We start from the raw sequence: 25,770 nt of genomic DNA, 5'->3' as shown, positions 1-25,770 counted from the left end.
TTTAAACCACTAAGCACAGCACCGTATAAATGTCATATATGTTGCAGATGTGAACACCCACACCTATTTGAATCAAACCAATCTCATTCATTTAACCCACATCTCTGTCTAGCAAATCCACATCACAACAAGAGATGTATTTTACTAATATGGACGCGATTACAGACACCTTCAATTCTCTAGCAACAGGGTTTCTTAGCTACGTTTTGGGATGCAAAGTGGGCCTGAGCAGGTCAGAGGCAGTGTTGCAAAATCCTCAGGAAGGAAAGTAGCTATTGGTGGGCTAAAGTAGCTAGAAGTCGCTAAATGACGTCATCACATAATTTTCATAATTGCCAAGTGGATGTAATTGTGATTGACGCTGTAGGAGAGAGGAATAACGTCGCGGGAGAGACAAAAAGTGAGTAAAAAACACCCTAAGTATGTTTAGAACTAAAATTGAACTTTCTTCTGTCGATTCTTGTCTTTTTTCTGAATATTCACTAAATATAGCAACAAAGTCGCTAAGTTGGCAACACTGGTGAGAGGTGGGTAGCGAGATATCAGTAATCAATTGTAATCACATACTATTTCTTCTTAATTATGGTCATTCGAGGACAGTACATTTTTCATTTGGGTCTCGAGATGAATAAACTCAAGAACCTCTGACATGGATTCTTAAACTATGATTTGGGACCCAATGCGGTTATTAACATGTCATAGGTGGGTCGCGAGATATGAGTAAACATTCAGAATCATGCACTATTTCTTCATAATGTTGGTCGTTCGAGGACACTGCATTTCTCATTTGGCTCTCGAGCTTAAAAATGGTAAAAACGTCTGAAACAGCATAGTAAGTCTTAACTCGTTCAAAAAACAACCCTTCTAAAATTACATTGCAGTGCCGTGACCCGGATTCGAACCAGGGTTGCTGCGACCACAACGCAGAGTACTAACCACTATACGATCACGGCTGGCTTCAAGAGATGGCTTTGTAAAGCCTACATAGGCTGTGAAAGTGATGTGCACAAGCTGGCTAAACTCTTTTCATTTTGGTCTCGATAATGAATCAACTGAAGAAACAGTGGAGCTTTACACAGTCGGTAGGTTTTTTCTTATTCGAAAAGTGCCCTTTTTCCGTGACATTGGAATATCTCAATTGCATCCTCCTCACGTCATCTCTAATTCTCTAAACCCATTGGTGAGAAAACCTGATTGCCCTCCCCTCTGACCTTCTCCACCAATGTGAACAATAAAAAGGTACTGCTGAGATTTGAACTCAGGATCTCCTGTTTACTAGACAGGCACTTTAACCAACTAAGCCACAGCACCCATAAATGTCATATATGTTGCAGATGTGAACACCCACACCTATTTGAATCAAACCAATCTCATTCATTTAACCCACATCTCTGTCTAGCAAAATCACATCACAAAAGAGATGTATTTTACTAATATTGGAAGCGATACAGACACCTTCAATTCTCTAGCAACAGGGTTTCTTAAGCTACGTTTTGGGATGCAAAGTGGGCCTGAGCAGGTCAGAGGCAGTGTTGCCAAATCCTCAGGAAGGAAAGTAGCTATTGGTGGTCCTAAAAGTAGCTAGAAGTCGCTAAATGACGTCATCACATAATTTTCATAATTGGCCAAGTGGATGTAATTGTGATTGACGCTGTAGGAGAGAGGAATAACGTCGCGGGAGAGACAAAAAGTGAGTAAAAAACACCCTAAGTATGTTTAGAACTAAAATTGAACTTCTGTCGATTCTTGTCTTTTTTCTGAATATTCACTAAATATAGCGACAAAGTCGCTAAGTTGGCAACACTGGTGAGAGGTGGGTAGCGAGATATCAGTAATCAATTGTAATCACATACTATTTCTTCTTAATTATGGTCATTCGAGGACAGTACATTTTTCATTTGGGTCTCGAGATGAATAAACTCAAGAACCTCTGACATGGATTCTTAAACTTTGATTTGGGACCCAAAGGGGTTATTAACATGTCATAGGTGGATCGCAAGATATGAGTAAACATTCAGAATCATGCACTATTTCTTCATAATGTTGGTCGTTCGAGGACACTGCATTTCTCATTTGGATCTCGAGCTTAAAAATGGTAAAAACGTCTGAAACAGCATAGTAAGTCTTAACTCGTTCAAAAAACAACCCTTCTAAAATTACATTGCAGTGCCGTGACCCAGATTCGAACCAGGGTTGCTGCGACCACAACGCAGAGTACTAACCACTATACGATCACAGCTGGCTTCAAGAGATGGCTTTGTAAAGCCTACATAGGCTGTGAAAGTGATGTGCACAAGCTGGCTAAACTCTTTTCATTTTGGTCTCGATAATGAATCAACTGAAGAAACAGTGGAGCTTTACACAGTCGGTAGGTTTTTTCTCATTCGAAAAGTGCCCTTTTTCCGTGACATTGGAATATCTCAATTGCATCCTCCTCACGTCATCTCTAATTCTCTAAACCCATTGGTGAGAAAACCTGATTGCCCTCCCCTCTGACCTTCTCCACCAATGTGAACAATAAAAAGGTACTGCTGAGATTTGAACTCAGGATCTCCTGTTTACTAGACAGGCACTTTAACCAACTAAGCCACAGCACCCATAAATGTCATATATGTTGCAGATGTGAACACCCACACCTATTTGAATCAAACCAATCTCATTCATTTAACCCACATCTCTGTCTAGCAAAATCACATCACAAAAGAGATGTATTTTACTAATATTGGAAGCGATACAGACACCTTCAATTCTCTAGCAACAGGGTTTCTTAAGCTACGTTTTGGGATGCAAAGTGGGCCTGAGCAGGTCAGAGGCAGTGTTGCCAAATCCTCAGGAAGGAAAGTAGCTATTGGTGGTCCTAAAAGTAGCTAGAAGTCGCTAAATGACGTCATCACATAATTTTCATAATTGGCCAAGTGGATGTAATTGTGATTGACGCTGTAGGAGAGAGGAATAACGTCGCGGGAGAGACAAAAAGTGAGTAAAAAACACCCTAAGTATGTTTAGAACTAAAATTGAACTTCTGTCGATTCTTGTCTTTTTTCTGAATATTCACTAAATATAGCGACAAAGTCGCTAAGTTGGCAACACTGGTGAGAGGTGGGTAGCGAGATATCAGTAATCAATTGTAATCACATACTATTTCTTCTTAATTATGGTCATTCGAGGACAGTACATTTTTCATTTGGGTCTCGAGATGAATAAACTCAAGAACCTCTGACATGGATTCTTAAACTATGATTTGGGACCCAATGGGTTATTAACATGTCATAGGTGGGTCGCGAAGATATGAGTAAACATTCAGAATCATGCACTATTTCTTCATAATGTTGGTCGTTCGAGGACACTGCATTTCTCATTTGGCTCTCGAGCTTAAAAATGGTAAAAACGTCTGAAACAGCATAGTAAGTCTTAACTCGTTCAAAAAACAACCCTTCTAAAATTACATTGCAGTGCCGTGACCCAGATTCGAACCAGGGTTGCTGCGACCACAACGCAGAGTACTAACCACTATACGATCACAGCTGGCTTCAAGAGATGGCTTTGTAAAGCCTACATAGGCTGTGAAAGTGATGTGCACAAGCTGGCTAAACTCTTTTCATTTTGGTCTCGATAATGAATCAACTGAAGAAACAGTGGAGCTTTACACAGTCGGTAGGTTTTTTCTCATTCGAAAAGTGCCCTTTTTCCGTGACATTGGAATATCTCAATTGCATCCTCCTCACGTCATCTCTAATTCTCTAAACCCATTGGTGAGAAAACCTGATTGCCCTCCCCTCTGACCTTCTCCACCAATGTGAACAATAAAAAGGTACTGCTGAGATTTGAACTCAGGATCTCCTGTTTACTAGACAGGCACTTTAACCAACTAAGCCACAGCACCCATAAATGTCATATATGTTGCAGATGTGAACACCCACACCTATTTGAATCAAACCAATCTCATTCATTTAACCCACATCTCTGTCTAGCAAAATCACATCACAAAAGAGATGTATTTTACTAATATTGGAAGCGATACAGACACCTTCAATTCTCTAGCAACAGGGTTTCTTAAGCTACGTTTTGGGATGCAAAGTGGGCCTGAGCAGGTCAGAGGCAGTGTTGCCAAATCCTCAGGAAGGAAAGTAGCTATTGGTGGTCCTAAAAGTAGCTAGAAGTCGCTAAATGACGTCATCACATAATTTTCATAATTGGCCAAGTGGATGTAATTGTGATTGACGCTGTAGGAGAGAGGAATAACGTCGCGGGAGAGACAAAAAGTGAGTAAAAAACACCCTAAGTATGTTTAGAACTAAAATTGAACTTCTGTCGATTCTTGTCTTTTTTCTGAATATTCACTAAATATAGCGACAAAGTCGCTAAGTTGGCAACACTGGTGAGAGGTGGGTAGCGAGATATCAGTAATCAATTGTAATCACATACTATTTCTTCTTAATTATGGTCATTCGAGGACAGTACATTTTTCATTTGGGTCTCGAGATGAATAAACTCAAGAACCTCTGACATGGATTCTTAAACTTTGATTTGGGACCCAAAGGGGTTATTAACATGTCATAGGTGGGTCGCAAGATATGAGTAAACATTCAGAATCATGCACTATTTCTTCATAATGTTGGTCGTTCGAGGACACTGCATTTCTCATTTGGCTCTCGAGCTTAAAAATGGTAAAAACGTCTGAAACAGCATAGTAAGTCTTAACTCGTTCAAAAAACAACCCTTCTAAAATTACATTGCAGTGCCGTGACCCAGATTCGAACCAGGGTTGCTGCGACCACAACGCAGAGTACTAACCACTATACGATCACAGCTGGCTTCAAGAGATGGCTTTGTAAAGCCTACATAGGCTGTGAAAGTGATGTGCACAAGCTGGCTAAACTCTTTTCATTTTGGTCTCGATAATGAATCAACTGAAGAAACAGTGGAGCTTTACACAGTCGGTAGGTTTTTTCTCATTCGAAAAGTGCCCTTTTTCCGTGACATTGGAATATCTCAATTGCATCCTCCTCACGTCATCTCTAATTCTCTAAACCCATTGGTGAGAAAACCTGATTGCCCTCCCCTCTGACCTTCTCCACCAATGTGAACAATAAAAAGGTACTGCTGAGATTTGAACTCAGGATCTCCTGTTTACTAGACAGGCACTTTAACCAACTAAGCCACAGCACCCATAAATGTCATATATGTTGCAGATGTGAACACCCACACCTATTTGAATCAAACCAATCTCATTCATTTAACCCACATCTCTGTCTAGCAAAATCACATCACAAAAGAGATGTATTTTACTAATATTGGAAGCGATACAGACACCTTCAATTCTCTAGCAACAGGGTTTCTTAAGCTACGTTTTGGGATGCAAAGTGGGCCTGAGCAGGTCAGAGGCAGTGTTGCCAAATCCTCAGGAAGGAAAGTAGCTATTGGTGGTCCTAAAAGTAGCTAGAAGTCGCTAAATGACGTCATCACATAATTTTCATAATTGGCCAAGTGGATGTAATTGTGATTGACGCTGTAGGAGAGAGGAATAACGTCGCGGGAGAGACAAAAAGTGAGTAAAAAACACCCTAAGTATGTTTAGAACTAAAATTGAACTTCTGTCGATTCTTGTCTTTTTTCTGAATATTCACTAAATATAGCGACAAAGTCGCTAAGTTGGCAACACTGGTGAGAGGTGGGTAGCGAGATATCAGTAATCAATTGTAATCACATACTATTTCTTCTTAATTATGGTCATTCGAGGACAGTACATTTTTCATTTGGGTCTCGAGATGAATAAACTCAAGAACCTCTGACATGGATTCTTAAACTATGATTTGGGACCCAAGGGGTTATTAACATGTCATAGGTGGGTCGCAAGATATGAGTAAACATTCAGAATCATGCACTATTTCTTCATAATGTTGGTCGTTCGAGGACACTGCATTTCTCATTTGGCTCTCGAGCTTAAAAATGGTAAAAACGTCTGAAACAGCATAGTAAGTCTTAACTCGTTCAAAAAACAACCCTTCTAAAATTACATTGCAGTGCCGTGACCCAGATTCGAACCAGGGTTGCTGCGACCACAACGCAGAGTACTAACCACTATACGATCACAGCTGGCTTCAAGAGATGGCTTTGTAAAGCCTACATAGGCTGTGAAAGTGATGTGCACAAGCTGGCTAAACTCTTTTCATTTTGGTCTCGATAATGAATCAACTGAAGAAACAGTGGAGCTTTACACAGTCGGTAGGTTTTTTCTCATTCGAAAAGTGCCCTTTTTCCGTGACATTGGAATATCTCAATTGCATCCTCCTCACGTCATCTCTAATTCTCTAAACCCATTGGTGAGAAAACCTGATTGCCCTCCCCTCTGACCTTCTCCACCAATGTGAACAATAAAAAGGTACTGCTGAGATTTGAACTCAGGATCTCCTGTTTACTAGACAGGCACTTTAACCAACTAAGCCACAGCACCCATAAATGTCATATATGTTGCAGATGTGAACACCCACACCTATTTGAATCAAACCAATCTCATTCATTTAACCCACATCTCTGTCTAGCAAAATCACATCACAAAAGAGATGTATTTTACTAATATTGGAAGCGATACAGACACCTTCAATTCTCTAGCAACAGGGTTTCTTAAGCTACGTTTTGGGATGCAAAGTGGGCCTGAGCAGGTCAGAGGCAGTGTTGCCAAATCCTCAGGAAGGAAAGTAGCTATTGGTGGTCCTAAAAGTAGCTAGAAGTCGCTAAATGACGTCATCACATAATTTTCATAATTGGCCAAGTGGATGTAATTGTGATTGACGCTGTAGGAGAGAGGAATAACGTCGCGGGAGAGACAAAAAGTGAGTAAAAAACACCCTAAGTATGTTTAGAACTAAAATTGAACTTCTGTCGATTCTTGTCTTTTTTCTGAATATTCACTAAATATAGCGACAAAGTCGCTAAGTTGGCAACACTGGTGAGAGGTGGGTAGCGAGATATCAGTAATCAATTGTAATCACATACTATTTCTTCTTAATTATGGTCATTCGAGGACAGTACATTTTTCATTTGGGTCTCGAGATGAATAAACTCAAGAACCTCTGACATGGATTCTTAAACTTTGATTTGGGACCCAAAGGGGTTATTAACATGTCATAGGTGGGTCGCAAGATATGAGTAAACATTCAGAATCATGCACTATTTCTTCATAATGTTGGTCGTTCGAGGACACTGCATTTCTCATTTGGCTCTCGAGCTTAAAAATGGTAAAAACGTCTGAAACAGCATAGTAAGTCTTAACTCGTTCAAAAAACAACCCTTCTAAAATTACATTGCAGTGCCGTGACCCAGATTCGAACCAGGGTTGCTGCGACCACAACGCAGAGTACTAACCACTATACGATCACAGCTGGCTTCAAGAGATGGCTTTGTAAAGCCTACATAGGCTGTGAAAGTGATGTGCACAAGCTGGCTAAACTCTTTTCATTTTGGTCTCGATAATGAATCAACTGAAGAAACAGTGGAGCTTTACACAGTCGGTAGGTTTTTTCTCATTCGAAAAGTGCCCTTTTTCCGTGACATTGGAATATCTCAATTGCATCCTCCTCACGTCATCTCTAATTCTCTAAACCCATTGGTGAGAAAACCTGATTGCCCTCCCCTCTGACCTTCTCCACCAATGTGAACAATAAAAAGGTACTGCTGAGATTTGAACTCAGGATCTCCTGTTTACTAGACAGGCACTTTAACCAACTAAGCCACAGCACCCATAAATGTCATATATGTTGCAGATGTGAACACCCACACCTATTTGAATCAAACCAATCTCATTCATTTAACCCACATCTCTGTCTAGCAAAATCACATCACAAAAGAGATGTATTTTACTAATATTGGAAGCGATACAGACACCTTCAATTCTCTAGCAACAGGGTTTCTTAAGCTACGTTTTGGGATGCAAAGTGGGCCTGAGCAGGTCAGAGGCAGTGTTGCCAAATCCTCAGGAAGGAAAGTAGCTATTGGTGGTCCTAAAAGTAGCTAGAAGTCGCTAAATGACGTCATCACATAATTTTCATAATTGGCCAAGTGGATGTAATTGTGATTGACGCTGTAGGAGAGAGGAATAACGTCGCGGGAGAGACAAAAAGTGAGTAAAAAACACCCTAAGTATGTTTAGAACTAAAATTGAACTTCTGTCGATTCTTGTCTTTTTTCTGAATATTCACTAAATATAGCGACAAAGTCGCTAAGTTGGCAACACTGGTGAGAGGTGGGTAGCGAGATATCAGTAATCAATTGTAATCACATACTATTTCTTCTTAATTATGGTCATTCGAGGACAGTACATTTTTCATTTGGGTCTCGAGATGAATAAACTCAAGAACCTCTGACATGGATTCTTAAACTATGATTTGGGACCCAAGGGGTTATTAACATGTCATAGGTGGGTCGCAAGATATGAGTAAACATTCAGAATCATGCACTATTTCTTCATAATGTTGGTCGTTCGAGGACACTGCATTTCTCATTTGGCTCTCGAGCTTAAAAATGGTAAAAACGTCTGAAACAGCATAGTAAGTCTTAACTCGTTCAAAAAACAACCCTTCTAAAATTACATTGCAGTGCCGTGACCCAGATTCGAACCAGGGTTGCTGCGACCACAACGCAGAGTACTAACCACTATACGATCACAGCTGGCTTCAAGAGATGGCTTTGTAAAGCCTACATAGGCTGTGAAAGTGATGTGCACAAGCTGGCTAAACTCTTTTCATTTTGGTCTCGATAATGAATCAACTGAAGAAACAGTGGAGCTTTACACAGTCGGTAGGTTTTTTCTCATTCGAAAAGTGCCCTTTTTCCGTGACATTGGAATATCTCAATTGCATCCTCCTCACGTCATCTCTAATTCTCTAAACCCATTGGTGAGAAAACCTGATTGCCCTCCCCTCTGACCTTCTCCACCAATGTGAACAATAAAAAGGTACTGCTGAGATTTGAACTCAGGATCTCCTGTTTACTAGACAGGCACTTTAACCAACTAAGCCACAGCACCCATAAATGTCATATATGTTGCAGATGTGAACACCCACACCTATTTGAATCAAACCAATCTCATTCATTTAACCCACATCTCTGTCTAGCAAAATCACATCACAAAAGAGATGTATTTTACTAATATTGGAAGCGATACAGACACCTTCAATTCTCTAGCAACAGGGTTTCTTAAGCTACGTTTTGGGATGCAAAGTGGGCCTGAGCAGGTCAGAGGCAGTGTTGCCAAATCCTCAGGAAGGAAAGTAGCTATTGGTGGTCCTAAAAGTAGCTAGAAGTCGCTAAATGACGTCATCACATAATTTTCATAATTGGCCAAGTGGATGTAATTGTGATTGACGCTGTAGGAGAGAGGAATAACGTCGCGGGAGAGACAAAAAGTGAGTAAAAAACACCCTAAGTATGTTTAGAACTAAAATTGAACTTCTGTCGATTCTTGTCTTTTTTCTGAATATTCACTAAATATAGCGACAAAGTCGCTAAGTTGGCAACACTGGTGAGAGGTGGGTAGCGAGATATCAGTAATCAATTGTAATCACATACTATTTCTTCTTAATTATGGTCATTCGAGGACAGTACATTTTTCATTTGGGTCTCGAGATGAATAAACTCAAGAACCTCTGACATGGATTCTTAAACTTTGATTTGGGACCCAAAGGGGTTATTAACATGTCATAGGTGGGTCGCAAGATATGAGTAAACATTCAGAATCATGCACTATTTCTTCATAATGTTGGTCGTTCGAGGACACTGCATTTCTCATTTGGCTCTCGAGCTTAAAAATGGTAAAAACGTCTGAAACAGCATAGTAAGTCTTAACTCGTTCAAAAAACAACCCTTCTAAAATTACATTGCAGTGCCGTGACCCAGATTCGAACCAGGGTTGCTGCGACCACAACGCAGAGTACTAACCACTATACGATCACAGCTGGCTTCAAGAGATGGCTTTGTAAAGCCTACATAGGCTGTGAAAGTGATGTGCACAAGCTGGCTAAACTCTTTTCATTTTGGTCTCGATAATGAATCAACTGAAGAAACAGTGGAGCTTTACACAGTCGGTAGGTTTTTTCTCATTCGAAAAGTGCCCTTTTTCCGTGACATTGGAATATCTCAATTGCATCCTCCTCACGTCATCTCTAATTCTCTAAACCCATTGGTGAGAAAACCTGATTGCCCTCCCCTCTGACCTTCTCCACCAATGTGAACAATAAAAAGGTACTGCTGAGATTTGAACTCAGGATCTCCTGTTTACTAGACAGGCACTTTAACCAACTAAGCCACAGCACCCATAAATGTCATATATGTTGCAGATGTGAACACCCACACCTATTTGAATCAAACCAATCTCATTCATTTAACCCACATCTCTGTCTAGCAAAATCACATCACAAAAGAGATGTATTTTACTAATATTGGAAGCGATACAGACACCTTCAATTCTCTAGCAACAGGGTTTCTTAAGCTACGTTTTGGGATGCAAAGTGGGCCTGAGCAGGTCAGAGGCAGTGTTGCCAAATCCTCAGGAAGGAAAGTAGCTATTGGTGGTCCTAAAAGTAGCTAGAAGTCGCTAAATGACGTCATCACATAATTTTCATAATTGGCCAAGTGGATGTAATTGTGATTGACGCTGTAGGAGAGAGGAATAACGTCGCGGGAGAGACAAAAAGTGAGTAAAAAACACCCTAAGTATGTTTAGAACTAAAATTGAACTTCTGTCGATTCTTGTCTTTTTTCTGAATATTCACTAATATAGCGACAAAGTCGCTAAGTTGGCAACACTGGTGAGAGGTGGGTAGCGAGATATCAGTAATCAATTGTAATCACATACTATTTCTTCTTAATTATGGTCATTCGAGGACAGTACATTTTTCATTTGGGTCTCGAGATGAATAAACTCAAGAACCTCTGACATGGATTCTTAAACTATGATTTGGGACCCAAATGCGGTTATTAACATGTCATAGGTGGGTCGCGAAGATATGAGTAAACATTCAGAATCATGCACTATTTCTTCATAATGTTGGTCGTTCGAGGACACTGCATTTCTCATTTGGCTCTCGAGCTAAAAATGGTAAAAACGTCTGAAACAGCATAGTAAGTCTTAACTCGTTCAAAAAACAACCCTTCTAAAATTACATTGCAGTGCCGTGACCCAGATTCGAACCAGGGTTGCTGCGACCACAACGCAGAGTACTAACCACTATACGATCACAGCTGGGCTTCAAGAGATGGCTTTGTAAAGCCTACATAGGCTGTGAAAGTGATGTGCACAAGCTGGCTAAACTCTTTTCATTTTGGTCTCGATAATGAATCAACTGAAGAAACAGTGGAGCTTTACACAGTCGGCTAGGTTTTTTCTTATTCGAAAAGTGCCCTTTTCCGTGACATTGGAATATCTCAATTGCATCCTCCTCACGTCATCTCTAATTCTCTAAACCCATTGGTGAGAAAACCTGATTGCCCTCCCCTCTGACCTTCTCCACCAATGTGAAACAATAAAAAGGTACTGCTGAGATTTGAACTCAGGATCTCCTGTTTACTAGACAGGCACTTTAACCAACTAAGCCACAGCACCCATAAATGTCATATATGTTGCAGATGTGAACACCCACACCTATTTGAATCAAACCAATCTCATTCATTTAACCCACATCTCTGTCTAGCAAAATCACATCACAAAAGAGAGTATTTTACTATATGGAAGCGATACAGACACCTTCAATTCTCTAGCAACAGGGTTTCTTAAGCTACGTTTTGGGATGCAAAGTGGGCCTGAGCAGGTCCAGAGGCATGTTGCCAAATCCTCAGGAAGGAAAGTAGCTATTGGTGGTCCTAAAAGTAGCTAGAAGTCGCTAAATGACGTCATCACATAATTTTCATAATTGGCCAAGTGGATGTAATTGTGATTGACGCTGTAGGAGAGAGGAATTACGTTCGCGGGAGAGACAAAAAGTGAGTAAAATTGAACTTTCTTCTGTCGATTCTTGTCTTTTTTCTGAATATTCACTAAATATAGCGACAAAGTCGCTAAGTTGGCAACACTGGTGAGAGGTGGGTAGCGAGATATCAGTAATCAATTGTAATCACATACTATTTCTTCTTAATTATGGTCATTCGAGGACAGTACTATTTCTTCATAATGTTGGTCGTTCGAGGACACTGCATTTCTCATTTGGCTCTCGAGCTTAAAATGGTAAAAACGTCTGAAACAGCATAGTAAGTCTTAACTCGTTCAAAAACAACCCTTCTAAAATTACATTGCAGTGCCGTGACCCGGATTCGAACAGGGGTTGCTGCGACCACAACGCAGAGTACTAACCACTATACGATCACGGCTGGCTTCAAGAGCTGACTTTGTAAAGCCTACATAGGCTGTGAAGCTATGTGCACAAGCTGGCTAAACTCTTTTCATTTGGTCTCGATAATGTGGATGTAATTGTGATTGACGCTGTAGGAGAGAGGAATACGTCGCGGGAGAGACAAAAAGTGAGTAAAAAAAACACCCTAAGTATGTTAGAACTAAAATTGAACTTCTTCTGTCGATTCTTGTCTTTTTCTGAATATTCACTAAATATAGCGACAAAGTCGCAAAGTTGGCAACACTGGTGAGAGGTGGGTAGCGAGATATCAGTAATCAATTGTAATCACATACTATTTCTTCTTAATTATGGTCATTCGAGGACAGTACATTTTTCATTTGGGTCTCGAGATGAATATACTCAAGAACCTCTGACATGGATTCTTAAACTATGATTTGGGACCCAAAGCAGTTATTAACATGTCATAGGTGGGTCGCGAGATATGAGTAAACATTCAGAATCATACACTATTTCTTCATAATGTTAGTCGTTCGAGGACACTGCACTTCTCATTTGACTCTCGAGCTTAAAAATGGTAAAAACGTCTGAAACAGCATAGTAAAAGTCTAACTCTTTCAAAAACAACCCTTCTAAAATTACATTGCAGTGCGTGACACGGATTCGAACCGGTTGCTGCGACCACAACGCAGAGTACTAACCACTATACGATCAAGGCTGGCTTTAAGAGCTGGCTTTGTAAAGCCTACATAGGCTGTGAAAGTGATGTGCACAAGCTGGCTAAACTCTTTTCATTTTGGTCTCGATAATGAATCAACTGAAGAAACAGTGGAGCTTTACACAGTCGGTAGGTTTTATCTCATTCGAAAAGTGCCCTTTTTCCGTGACATTGGAATATCTCAATTGCATCCTCCTCACGTCATCTCTACTTCTCTAAACCCATTGGTGAGAAAACCTGATTGCCCTCCCCTCTGACCTTCTCCACCAATGTGAACAATAAAATGGTACTGCCTGAGATTTGAACTCAGGATCTCCTGTTTACTAGACAGGCACTTTAACCAACTAAGCCACAGCACCCATAAAAGTCATATATGTTGCAGATGTGAAGACCCACACCTATTTGAATCAAACCAATCTCATTCATTTAACCCCACATCTCTGTCTAGCAAAATCACATCACAAAAGAGATGTATTTTACTAATATTGGAAGCGATACAGACACTTCAATTCTCTAGCAACAGGGTTTCTTAAGCTACGTTTTGAGACGCAAAAGTGGCCTGAGCAGGTCAGAGGCAGTGTTGCCAAATCCTCAGGAAGGAAAGTAGCTATTGGTGGTCCTAATAGTAGCTAGAAGTCGCTAAATGACGTCATCACATAATTTTCATAATTGGCCAAGTGGATGTAATTGTGATTGACGCTGTAGGAGAGAGGAATAACGTTGCGGGAGAGACAAAAAGTGAGTAAAAAACACCCTTAGTATGTTTAGAACTAAATTGAACTTTCTTCTGTCAATTCTTGTCTTTTTTCTGAATATTCACTAGATATAGCGACAAAGTCGCTAAGTTGGGCAACACTGGTGAGAGGTGGGTAGCGAGATATCAGTAATCAATTTTAATCACATACTATTTCTTCTTAATTATGGTCATTCGAGGACAGTACATTTTTCATTTGGGTCTCGAGATGAATAAACTCAAGAACCTCTGACATGGATTCTTAAACTATGATTTGGGACCCAAAGCAGTTATTAACATGTCATAGGTGGGTCGCGAGATATGAGTAAACATTCAGAATCATACACTATTTCTTCATAATGTTAGTCGTTCGAGGACACTGCATTTCTCATTTGACTCTCGAGCTTAAAAATGGTAAAAACGTCTGAAACAGCATAGTAAAAGTCTTAACTCGTTCAAAAAACAACCCTTCTAAAATTACATTGCAGTGCCGTGACACGGATTCGAACCGGTTGCTGCGACCACAACGCAGAGTACTAACCACTATACGATCAAGGCTGGCTTTAAGAGCTGGCTTTGTAAAGCCTACATAGGCTGTGAAAGTGATGTGCACAAGCTGGCTAAACTCTTTTCATTTTGGTCTCGATAATGAATCAACTGAAGAAACAGTGGAGCTTTACACAGTCGGTAGGTTTTATCTCATTCGAAAAGTGCCCTTTTTCCGTGACATTGGAATATCTCAATTGCATCCTCCTCACGTCATCTCTACTTCTCTAAACCCATTGGTGAGAAAACCTGATTGCCCTCCCCTCTGACCTTCTCCACCAATGTGAACAATAAAATGGTACTGCTGAGATTTGAACTCAGGATCTCCTGTTTACTAGACAGGCACTTTAACCAACTAAGCCACAGCACCCATAAAAGTCATATATGTTGCAGATGTGAAGACCCACACCTATTTGAATCAAACCAATCTCATTCATTTAACCCACATCTCTGTCTAGCAAAATCACATCACAAAAGAGATGTATTTTACTAATATTGGAAGCGATACAGACACCTTCAATTCTCTAGCAACAGGGTTTCTTAAGCTACGTTTTGAGACGCAAAGTGGGCCTGAGCAGGTCAGAGGCAGTGTTGCCAAATCCTCAGGAAGGAAAGTAGCTATTGGTGGTCCTAATAGTAGCTAGAAGTCGCTAAATGACGTCATCACATAATTTTCATAATTGGCCAAGTGGATGTAATTGTGATTGACGCTGTAGGAGAGAGGAATAACGTTGCGGGAGAGACAAAAAGTGAGTAAAAAACACCCTTAGTATGTTTAGAACTAAAATTGAACTTTCTTCTGTCAATTCTTGTCTTTTTTCTGAATATTCACTAGATATAGCGACAAAGTCGCTAAGTTGGCAACACTGGTGAGAGGTGGGTAGCGAGATATCAGTAATCAATTTTAATCACATACTATTTCTTCTTAATTATGGTCATTCGAGGACAGTACATTTTTCATTTGGGTCTCGAGATGAATAAACTCAAGAACCTCTGACATGGATTCTTAAACTATGATTTGGGACCCAAAGCAGTTATTAACATGTCATAGGTGGGTCGCGAGATATGAGTAAACATTCAGAATCATACACTATTTCTTCATAATGTTAGTCGTTCGAGGACACTGCACTTCTCATTTGACTCTCGAGCTTAAAAATTGTAAAAACGTCTGAAACAGCATAGTAAAAGTCTTAACTCGTTCAAAAAACAACCCTTCTAAAATTACATTGCAGTGCCGTGACCCGGATTCGAACCAGGGTTGCTGCGACCACAACGCAGAGTACTAACCACTATACGATCACGGCTGGCTGTAAGAGCAGGCTTTGTAAAGCCTACATAGGCTGTGAAAGTGATGTGCACAAGCTGGCTAAACTCTTTTCATTTTGGTCTCGATAATGAATCAACTGAAGAAACAGTGGAGCTTTACACAGTCGGTAGGTTTTTTCTCATTCGAAAAGTGCCCTTTTTCCGTGACATTGGAATATCTCAATTGCATCCTCCTCACGTCATCTCTACTTCTCTAAACCCATTGGTGAGAAAACCTGATTGCCCTCCCCTCCGACCTTCTCCACCAATGTGAACAATAAAAAGGTACTGCTGAGATTTGAACTCAGGATCTCCAGTTTACTAGACAGGCACTTTAACCAACTAAGCCACAGCACCCATAAAAGTCATATATGTTGCAGATGTGAAGACCCACACCTATTTGAATCAAACCAATCTCATTCATTTAACCCACATCTCTGTCTAGCAAAATCACATCACAAAAGAGATGTATTTTACTAATATTGGAAGCGATACAGACACCTTCAATTCTCTAGCAACAGGGTTTCTTAAGCTACGTTTTGAGACGCAAAGTGGGCCTGAGCAGGTCAGAGGCAGTGTTGCCAAATCCTCAGGAAGGAAAGTAGCTATTGGTGGTCCTAATAGTAGCTAGAAGTCGCTAAATGACGTCATCACATAATTTTCATAATTGGCCAAGTGGATGTAATTGTGATTGACGCTGTAGGAGAGAGGAATAACGTTGCGGGAGAGACAAAAAGTGAGTAAAAAACACCCTTAGTATGTTTAGAACTAAAATTGAACTTTCTTCTGTCGATTCTTGTCTTTTTTCTGAATATTCACTAAATATAGCGACAAAGTCGCAAAGTTGGCAACACTGGTGAGAGGTGGGTAGCGAGATATCAGTAATCAATTGTAATCACATACTATTTCTTCTTAATTATGGTCATTCGAGGACAGTACATTTTTCATTTGGGTCTCGAGATGGATTCTTAAACTATGATTTGGGACCCAAAGGGGTTATTAACATGTCATAGGTGGGTCGCGAGATATGAGTAAACATTCAGAATCATGGACTATTTCTTCATAATGTTGGTCATTCGAGGACACGGCATTTCTCATTTGGCTCTCGGGCTTAAAAATGGTAAAAACGTCTGAAACAGCATTGTAAGTGTTAATGATTGGTGTCTTATATATTGGAGAGTTGAGACCAAATCATCGACGCTGGACAGAGTGGATTTCAGTTGTAACAAAAGACAGTTTTAATGAGTCAAAGATATCTTGTCCTGCAGTTTTACGTGCACGGATCTAGTTCATATAACTCGGCAAGGAGTCAGGTGAAAAAGAGGCCTTATACAAAGGTTACATTCATTTTTATACATAGAATAAAGTAGGTGGAGTCTTGTCGTTTTGGTCTTCTTACTGGTCACAAAGGGTTGGAGGCGGGCCTTGCTCTAGCCAGAGCGGGCCCCATTGGTGCATAGCAGAGTCTTGTTCTCTGAGCTCCCTGATCAGTAGAGGGGGTCAGTTTTATGGCTGGGTGTATGTGTTCTTGCGATGGAATGTCTTTGTTTCCTGGGGTCGGGAGACAACAAAGCTGAGGGGATAGTGTTAGGGGGGTAGTTTTATTGCTGGCTGTGTGAGCTAGTTCCTGTTTCAGCAAGGGTACGTAAGATGACTTGAGTCAGGCGGTTTAGCTTAGCGCTGTATAATATATGAGTCATGTGTATGAATACTTATATAACAAATCCCCCTCTTCACGTCTATTAGACGTGAAAACTATAGTGCAATGGTGGTGGTTGCATTCGTGGGTATACATAAGGTGGTGCCTCCAACCTTGTCTGGTGTGCATGGTGGGTCTGTAGGTGTAGTGCTACGTTTGGTGCGTGTGAGATTGAAGGGAGTGGTGCTAGGAATGTTATCAGGGATATGGGTTGGGGTGAGAAGGGTTGATTGCTTTAGTATGTGTTTGTTGTTCTATTAACCATGTGAGAGTGCCTAAGGACACCTCAAAGATCAGTAGGAATCTCACAAACAAAGGGCCAGATATCCCCAGCCTCACCCAGGGAGGGAGAAATGTCCCTCTAACTGGGCGAGGTTCCTTTTTCAGGGGAGGCGGAGTTTAATGCCGCAACACCTGAGGAAGGAGTGTCTTCATTTGGAATCGAATTTAGGCCGCTCAAATCAGCTCTGACTTTAGTCAGTGTTCTGGAAGGAGTTGGGGCTGGGGTGCAATGTGTAAGGTGGTGCCAAGGTGTGCCTGATTTACCTTTGACCTGGACTGAGTGTGAAGTAACCTCCTTCACTTCGTACGGTCCAGTCCACCTGGGTTCCAGCCACTTTCTCTTGTGGACTTTAACCCTCACCCAGTCACCAACCTTTACCTTCAGTGGTGGCGTGTCCCCAGGCAGCTCCCCCTCCTGGACCTTGTGAACCTGGGTAGAGAGTGCTGCAGAGAGAACCGTCAGTTTTTTCACATAATCAGACATTACAATTTGTTGTACATCAAGAGCGGGCATATGACCTCCCTCCCTTGGTGGACCAGGCATGACTCTTCCAGTCATTATCTCATGAGGAGAGAGATGGGTGCCTGCTCCTGGTGAGGCTCTCATGGCCATCAACGCCAGGGGCAGGGCTTCAACCCATGTCAACTTCGAACCTGCACACACTTTTGCTATCTTAGATTTCAGAGTCTGATTCACGCGTTCTACCAGACCTTGAGACTGGGGCCTGTACACAGATCCAAATCTGTGGGTTATGCCAAATCTTTCTTCCACCTGTCTCTGGTGTTTGTTATTGAAGTGGGACCCATTGTCGGATCTGATTTGTCGTGGGATACCATACCTGGGTATAAGTTCTGTTTGTAGCCATTTAATGACTGACTTGGCATCCTCCCTTGCTGTTGGTATTGCCTCTACCCATTTGGAGAACCTATCTACCATGACTAAGAGATAGCGTTTCCCTTTGGTTACATTATCAGCGCCCATATCGGTGTAATCTATGCTGATGTCCTGAAAACATGCATTAGGTACTGGGTATGAGCCCATTGGTGTTTGATATGGTTTCTTTGGGTTATGGCTGCCACAAATGTTACATTCGTCACAAAATAAGTCAGTCATATTTTTCATGTGAGGGTGCCACCAGATGTGCGAGACCTTTTGAAAGGTCCTCAATTTGCCTTCAAGTGTGGGGCCATGCGCACCTCGTATGAGTTCTGGACAAAGGTTTGCTGGGCTACCAGTCTGCCGTCGTGACATCTCCAGAGTTCATCTGGTCCTTTGGTCGCCCCTTTCTGTGCCCAGACTGAGTGTTCATAGGGTCCTGCTGAGTGTTGTAGCACCACTATGTCTTGCTGGGTAAGCTCTGTTTGTGATAGCTGTGGTTGTAGTACCATCTGTTTGGGAGCGTAACCTCCAGCCTTCTTGGCTGCTTTATCGGCTGCATCATTTCCCGCACTGATCCTGGTTTTCAATTGCTGGTGTCCTTTGCACTTCATGATGGCTACCTTTGCCGGTAGTGATACTTCTGCTATTAGTTTCTCCATCTGTGTCTTGTGTTTGATTGGGAGGTTTCCTGTTGTAGTGAAGTTCCTTCTTACCCACTGTGGTCCATCAGTGTGGACTGCTCCATGAGCATAAGCTGAGTCTGTGTAAATGTTCACAGTCTTTCCTTTTGCTCTGATGAGGGCCTGTGTCAATCCGATGATTTCAGCTAATTGGGCCGATGCTGGTTGAGGGATGATGGCTGATTCAAGGGTGACGTGTGAGCCATCTGGGAATTGCTGCACCACTGCATAGGCTGCTATGTTTCCTTCTTCCCCTTGTAGCAGCAGCCATCAGTGTACAGCCAGTAGTCGGGATTAGTCAATGGTTCATTCTTCATTCAGCACAAGAGTGGGGCAGTCCTTCTTCTGCGTTGAGTGCATCTGCCATATTTTTCTCTGTGTTCACAAACGTGATATGTGACTGAGTGCATTTGTTCTGAATCTTAGTTTTTCTTTCAGCACTAAACGTGAATTCTTTACTCATCAGATACGCAGCGACGCCATGATGGGTGTGGATCTCCAATGGATGACACATCACGAGGTGAGCTGTTTTTTCAATAGCTTTTGCTACTGCAGCAACGTATCTGGAGCATGTTGTCTGTCCTACCTCAATGTGGTCAAGTTTGGAGGAGTGGTACATCAATACCCTTCTCTCCCCCTCTTGTTTCTGGAATAGGACGGACGAGGTGAATCCTTCCTTTTCAGAAACATCCAGATGGAACTTGTTCTTGTAGTCAGGTGCAGTCAGAGCTGCTGCTGCTGATAGATCAGTTTTCAGGAGTGCAAAAGCTGTTGAGGCTTCAGCCGTCCAGGCCAGGGGAGAATGGAGGTTCCTGGGTCCTGCATCCCGCACTATTTCTCTCAGTGGTTCAGTTCTGGCAGTGTAGTCAGGGATATGCGTCCGGCTGTAACCCGTCAAGCCCAGGAAAGACAACATCCCAGAGACAGTGATAGGCCTTGAGTGATGGAGAATGGAGTCTCTGTGGGACTTGGAGAGTCCCGCTCCATCCCCTGAGATTTCTCTCCCCAGGAAAAGTACTGTTCTCCGACAGGTCTGTACTTTGCTCAGTTTGACCTTGTAGCCCTTGGTGGCTAGGAAGTCTAGCAGAGTTTTCGTCATTTGTAGGCAGAGATCAGATGTCGGAGCTCCAAGTAGGAGGTCGTCCACGTATTGAATCAGAACCACTCCCTCTGGGATTTCCAGTTCAGACAGGTGAATCTTCAGGATGTGGTTGAAAATTCCAGGTGAGCATCTGTAGCCCTGTGGCAAAACCGAATAAGTAAGCTGGTGACCTTCATAGGTAAATGCAAAGAGTGGTTGAGATGCTTCATCCAAAGGAATGCTGAAAAAAGCATTAGCTAGGTCCACCACAGTGAAGTACTGATGCTTGGGTGAGAGATTGCTCAGTGTGATGTGCGGATCAGGGACAGGTAGGTTGATGGGTGCAGTAACATCATTTACTGCTCGGAAGTCTTGGACCATCCGGTATGTTTCTCCATCAGCCTTCAGAACGGGCAGGATGGGCGTGTTCCATGGTGAGACTGTGGGATATAGGACACCGGCTCCCAGGAGGCCATCTATGGTTGGCTTAATTCCCATCGTCTGTTCAGGTTTCAACCGATATTGTGTTCGGTAAACAGGCGTCTGATTTGGGTTCAGTAGGGTGATGATGACTGGGGCAACCTGGAGCTGACCCACATCGAAAGGGGATGTGGTCCAGATCTTATCATCTATAGTGGAGATTAGGGCTTTTGATGAGGGTTGATCAGTGTATGGTTTCCCATGGTGTCTTGGCAGGGGTATACGTTCTGGGAGACATTTTTCTTCGGTGTCTGGTTCAAGGAATCTCCACATATTTTCCGAGGTGGCTTTGTGTATGCCTGGAGTTGAAGTGGGCTACCAGGTTAGCTAGTATGCCCGCCTGATCATGGGACCTAGGCTTCGTGCTTCAAAACCATTTCCCACAGCCAGCGTGACATGAGGTGCTGATTCTTCACTCAGCATGTACCAAGTTTTCAGGTGTGGTTGAAGAATGACCGGTGCTGCCACCCCCTCTGGGCCACACACAATGGTACAACACCTGATAGTTGGGGTCAGGTGCATCATGTTCTCGTCCCAGTCTTCAGTGTAGGGGCAGTCATCAGTTTCTGTTACATTGAGTGTGCAATGGATATTAGCTTGGGGAGTCTTATATGGGTGCATAGTGTAAATTTGAGTTTTCAGTTGGTTGAACTTAAACTGGACGTGAGGGGTGGCAGGGCCTGTGGGTAGGCACTTTAGCCAGTACACTTCTTGGGTTTCAGACAGCGTGGGCGTCGGCAGGAGTGGCGTCATCAGATTCTTACTGGGCGATCAGGTGTTGAAGAGGGAGGGTTGGTGGATATTGCCACTCCACTTTCAGTAAGATATATGGTGCACCCCATTTTGCATAAGAGGTCTCGTCCTAGTAGGTTGATCGGGCATTTTGGACAGTACAGGAACTGGTGTTTCAACTGAGAGTTTTCCCAGGAGAATATTAAAGGGATAGTGCGGCTCTGAGCCTCAGGTGATCCCGTAACCCCTACCACCGATATGGAATCAGATGACAGCATTTGAGGGGACCTGATAGCAGAATAGGTGCATCCTGTATCTACCAGGAACTGATGAGGGACACCCTCAACTTCGCACATCATTGTTGGTTCAGTGTGCAATGGAAAGTGTTGCCTCCCTTCTCCTGCCGTGGGTGGTGGGGATCTTCATGGCCAGGGCATGGCGTTCCCTGCCATACCCTGGAACTGTGGTTGGTTGTAATCTTGCTGCTCCTGCTGCATGTGGCTAGATCCTGGTGGTTGTATGCTGGCTGTTGCTGAGGTCCTGGGTGGTTGTAGTGAAAAGGGGGTGGTCCTCCTCTTCCTCTCCCTCTTGTTAGTGGTCCACCACGTCCTCTTCCTCTCCATTGCAGTTGCTGCGGGGAGAGTGGTTTCATGCAATCTCTGGCAAAGTGACCGGGAAATCCGCAGTTAAAACACTGGTAGTTTCTCCCTCTGGGTGGTCCAGTGTAGGGGCCCTGTTGAGCCCATTTTGGCTGTTGCTGTTGCAGGATATACTGCTGTGGGGGAGGGTATTGGGGTGGTTGGCCCCCCTAGTGGCATTGTGTGAGGCTGCCTGCTGTTGGATCATCTGAGAGACCGTCTGTGCTACTATCTGAGTGATATCTGGCTGCTCCCCTTGGTCTTGAGTTTCTTCTGCAAGCATTTGTTTTTTAGGTTTCTCACCTTTCTGTGCCTCTTTTAGTTGAAGCTTCAAGAGTTGAACTTGGAGGGACTGGACCTGGCTCTCAGCTCCCCCTCTTTCCTTGTGGTGTTGGGATACATGGTGGTGCACATGCGTATTGAATTGGGTCAGAGGAAGTCAAATCAACCCCACTGTTCCTCTGAGTTTGGTTTTAACATCTCCAGGACACCCGTTCACCACCATTTCCTTCCACATGCTGAGTGTGGTATCAGTGTGATCGAATGGTTCTTCGTGGACCGATCTCCATGTGGTCTTATTCCTGTCCAGGTATGCTGCAGGTTGCTCACCTGGGTTGATTGTAAAGGAGGATAAGGTGGCATGGTTTCTTTCTGTAGGGTATGCTCTCCGTAAAACTTCCCATAATCTAGTACGGAAGTTGTCTATGGGGAGTGTTGGAGCCCGCCATTCAAGGCCAGCTGCTGTCATGAGGGCCTCCATGGTTCCGTGATCAGTGGCTCTTGCTAGTAGTGCTTTCATGTCTCCTAGGCAGAGTTGCAGGCCTGATGTAAGTGTCTGCAGTTGAAGTAGCCATGCTGAAGCTCCTCCATGTAGGCTAGGCATCTGTCCCATCAGTGTTGTTAAATCAGTCATTTTCCAGGGCTGGTACTCCAAAGTGTGTGCATCACCTGGTGTCGGTCGCAGGGGGTACTGTCCTGCCATCTCCTGCTCTTGCTCTCTTCTATCAGCGATTCTGGAGGACCGACGGAGTGTTTCGGACCCCATTGATTCAGTGACTTCGGTCACTGTTCCTCTCATTATGCCTTCCACACGATAGGCTCCCTGTCTGTTGTTATCTTGGTTAGCCATAAGCTCCCTGAGTTCCTTAGCTCGATCTATTGATGATTGCAGCAGCTCCTGCATCTTAGTCACGTTTGGAGCTCCCATCGGAGCTGGGGTGAGCACCATGTCAATTTCTTCTTCGTTTTCGATATCCATGTTCTGATGACAGTCCTCCCATCCGTCTGATAGAAGTGGTTTGAATCTAATCTTGTTTGTAGGTGTCCTCTGGTTTCAGAGGTGAGAGAGTTCACAGAGGAGCATTGTGGTCTCCGTTCCTGGGGGAGACCTCCTGCGCCTGGAGTCCCGGTTTTCGAGCTGTTCACATACAATATGGCCACCCGTTATCCCCAGTGTCATTTCCCCTTTTAACTCCCCTTGGTCTACTCTCAGAACTGGAGCCTGTATTGCGGGAGGTGCCCTGGGCAGGAATGGGTTGTTACCGTGGAATGGGTTGTGTGACGGGCTCCGGTGATTTTGTCCCTTTGAGTATGGCGGGGGCTGAACTGCCTCCTTTGTCAATTGTGGATATAGTGAGGGAGAAACGACCTCAGGGGGAGCCGTGGGCAAGTCCTCAGGCGGAGCTTTAACATCCCCCGTTGACGCAGAAGCCACGCACATCATATCTGGTTTGTTTTTGGGCTGCATCCTCCTACACACTTCTATAGCCCATGTTCCTACATTTAATTCTGCTTCTGCCCGCTTTCTGTCTCTAGTCCCTTCCTTTTTGAACCAATGAGCTTTGTTCCTCTCTGTCTCACTTGCCGTTGCTTTCCCTACGTCTTCCAGTAGCTTTTTCTGCATATCTTGGAGATTCCCCCCTGTAGGGGGTCCCCCGCTAAAGTAACCTGCTTGTGTCCATTTTAACCGTAATCCTTTCCACACTTTCTCCACTTTCTCATACTGTTCTTTACCTCCCGCTCCATGAATTATACTCTGATCTAAATATTCACTGAATCTGAGTTTGGGCGTGTTGGCTGCAGACATTTTATCTAATTCGTCTGATAATGTGTATATGCGTTTATCTAGGTTTTAGTCAGTCCTTTGTGTAGCCTATTTCTATCTTTGTATACTCAGCCCGTCTCTGTTCGATACCTGGGATGTACTGTAGTGCTAGCTCAGAGTTCTCTTGCCCCCACCCTCGCACAGAAAGATCTTATCAGTAATGTGGTTTCAGTTACATGTGTGCCTCTCCGGCATGTAATTCGAATCTGTTCAGCGATTTGTTTAGGTATTTTCTTAGAAATGATTGAGCAATCCCTCTTGGGACAATATGTTTAGCAAATTCAAACGGTTCTATACCATTTGTCAGAATAATTCTAGTACGTTAGGAAATATAAAAATAGACAAATAATAAAATAAAAAATGTAAATGTTCAGTGAATCATTTAAATACTTTCTGTAAATAATTCAGTAACTTCCTTATGAACTTACAGTGCCTTGCGAAAGTATTCGGCCCCCGTGAACTTTGCGACCTTTTGCACATTTCAGGCTTCAAACATAAGACATAAAACTGTATTTTTTTGTGAAGAATCAACAACAAGTGGGACACAATCATGAAGTGGAACGACATTTATTGGATATTTCAAACTTTTTTAACAAATCAAAAACTGAAAGATTGGGTGTGCAAAATTATTCAGCCCCCTTAAGTTAATACTTTGTAGCGCCACCTTTTGCTGCGATTACAGCTGTAAGTCACTTGGGGTATGTCTCGATCAGTTTTGCACATCGAGAGATTGATAATTTTCCCATTCCTCCTTGCAAACAGCTCGAGCTCAGTGAGGTTGGATGGAGAGCATTTGTGAACAGCAGTTTTCAGTTCTTTCCACAGATTCTCGATTGGATTCAGGTCTGGACTTTGACTTGGCCATTCTAACACCTGGATATGTTTATTTTTGAACCATTCCATTGTAGATTTTGCTTTATGTTTTGGATCATTGTCTTGTTGGAAGACAAATCTCCGTCCCAGTCTCAGGTCTTTTGCAGACTCCATCAGGTTTCTTCCAGAATGGTCCTGTATTTGGCTCCATCCATCTCCCATCCATTTTAACCATCTTCCCTCCCTGCTGAAGAAAAGCAGGCCCAAACCATGATGCTGCCACCACCATGTTTGACAGTGGGGATGGTGGTGTACAGGGTGATGAGCTGTGTTGCTTTTACGCCAAACATAACGTTTTGCATTGTGGCCAAAAAGTTCAATTTTGGTTTCATCTGACCAGAGCACCTTCTTCCACATGTTTGATGTGTCTCCCAGGTGGCTTGTGGCAAACTTTAAACAACACTTTTTATGGATATCTTTAAGAAATGGCTTTCTTCTTGCCACTCTTCCATAAAGGCCAGATTTGTGCAATATACGACTGATTGTTGTCCTATGGACAGAGTCTCCCACCTCAGCTGTAGATCTCTGCAGTTCATCCAGAGTGATCATGGGCCTCTTGCTGCATCTCTGATCAGTCTTCTCCTTGTATGAGCTGAAAGTTTAGAGGGACGGCCAGGTCTTGGTAGATTTGCAGTGGTCTGATACTCCTTCCATTTCAATATTATCGCTTGCACAGTT

At 42.8% G+C, this 25,770-nt stretch overlaps 15 non-coding genes across 15 annotated transcripts; all 15 read right to left on the bottom strand.

The window, feature by feature from the left end:
• Positions 1 to 881: 881 nt before the first annotated feature.
• trnah-gug (transfer RNA histidin (anticodon GUG)) lies at positions 882 to 953 on the bottom strand. Its single transcript has one exon. It is a non-coding gene; the product is annotated as a tRNA-His (tRNA).
• Positions 954 to 1,237: 284 nt separating this feature from the next.
• Positions 1,238 to 1,311, bottom strand: trnat-agu (transfer RNA threonine (anticodon AGU)). Its single transcript has one exon. It is a non-coding gene; the product is annotated as a tRNA-Thr (tRNA).
• Positions 1,312 to 2,523: 1,212 nt separating this feature from the next.
• Positions 2,524 to 2,597, bottom strand: trnat-agu (transfer RNA threonine (anticodon AGU)). The gene has a single exon. It is a non-coding gene; the product is annotated as a tRNA-Thr (tRNA).
• A 1,212-nt stretch (positions 2,598 to 3,809) lies between these two features.
• On the bottom strand, positions 3,810 to 3,883 carry trnat-agu (transfer RNA threonine (anticodon AGU)). The gene has a single exon. It is a non-coding gene; the product is annotated as a tRNA-Thr (tRNA).
• A 1,212-nt stretch (positions 3,884 to 5,095) lies between these two features.
• trnat-agu (transfer RNA threonine (anticodon AGU)) lies at positions 5,096 to 5,169 on the bottom strand. The gene has a single exon. It is a non-coding gene; the product is annotated as a tRNA-Thr (tRNA).
• A 1,211-nt stretch (positions 5,170 to 6,380) lies between these two features.
• On the bottom strand, positions 6,381 to 6,454 carry trnat-agu (transfer RNA threonine (anticodon AGU)). Its single transcript has one exon. It is a non-coding gene; the product is annotated as a tRNA-Thr (tRNA).
• Positions 6,455 to 7,666: 1,212 nt separating this feature from the next.
• trnat-agu (transfer RNA threonine (anticodon AGU)) lies at positions 7,667 to 7,740 on the bottom strand. The gene has a single exon. It is a non-coding gene; the product is annotated as a tRNA-Thr (tRNA).
• Positions 7,741 to 8,951: 1,211 nt separating this feature from the next.
• trnat-agu (transfer RNA threonine (anticodon AGU)) lies at positions 8,952 to 9,025 on the bottom strand. The gene has a single exon. It is a non-coding gene; the product is annotated as a tRNA-Thr (tRNA).
• A 1,212-nt stretch (positions 9,026 to 10,237) lies between these two features.
• On the bottom strand, positions 10,238 to 10,311 carry trnat-agu (transfer RNA threonine (anticodon AGU)). The gene has a single exon. It is a non-coding gene; the product is annotated as a tRNA-Thr (tRNA).
• Positions 10,312 to 11,525: 1,214 nt separating this feature from the next.
• On the bottom strand, positions 11,526 to 11,599 carry trnat-agu (transfer RNA threonine (anticodon AGU)). Its single transcript has one exon. It is a non-coding gene; the product is annotated as a tRNA-Thr (tRNA).
• A 689-nt stretch (positions 11,600 to 12,288) lies between these two features.
• Positions 12,289 to 12,360, bottom strand: trnah-gug (transfer RNA histidin (anticodon GUG)). The gene has a single exon. It is a non-coding gene; the product is annotated as a tRNA-His (tRNA).
• Positions 12,361 to 13,343: 983 nt separating this feature from the next.
• Positions 13,344 to 13,418, bottom strand: trnat-agu (transfer RNA threonine (anticodon AGU)). The gene has a single exon. It is a non-coding gene; the product is annotated as a tRNA-Thr (tRNA).
• Positions 13,419 to 14,634: 1,216 nt separating this feature from the next.
• trnat-agu (transfer RNA threonine (anticodon AGU)) lies at positions 14,635 to 14,708 on the bottom strand. The gene has a single exon. It is a non-coding gene; the product is annotated as a tRNA-Thr (tRNA).
• Positions 14,709 to 15,570: 862 nt separating this feature from the next.
• On the bottom strand, positions 15,571 to 15,642 carry trnah-gug (transfer RNA histidin (anticodon GUG)). Its single transcript has one exon. It is a non-coding gene; the product is annotated as a tRNA-His (tRNA).
• A 284-nt stretch (positions 15,643 to 15,926) lies between these two features.
• trnat-agu (transfer RNA threonine (anticodon AGU)) lies at positions 15,927 to 16,000 on the bottom strand. Its single transcript has one exon. It is a non-coding gene; the product is annotated as a tRNA-Thr (tRNA).
• Positions 16,001 to 25,770: the final 9,770 nt, after the last annotated feature.

The sequence above is a fragment of the Oncorhynchus kisutch genome, unplaced genomic scaffold, assembly GCF_002021735.2.
Source record: "Oncorhynchus kisutch isolate 150728-3 unplaced genomic scaffold, Okis_V2 scaffold2685, whole genome shotgun sequence".
Taxonomy (NCBI): Eukaryota; Metazoa; Chordata; class Actinopteri; order Salmoniformes; family Salmonidae; genus Oncorhynchus; species Oncorhynchus kisutch.
Note: the sequence above shows the minus strand (reverse complement) of the source record. Positions and strands in the feature narration are given on the sequence as shown.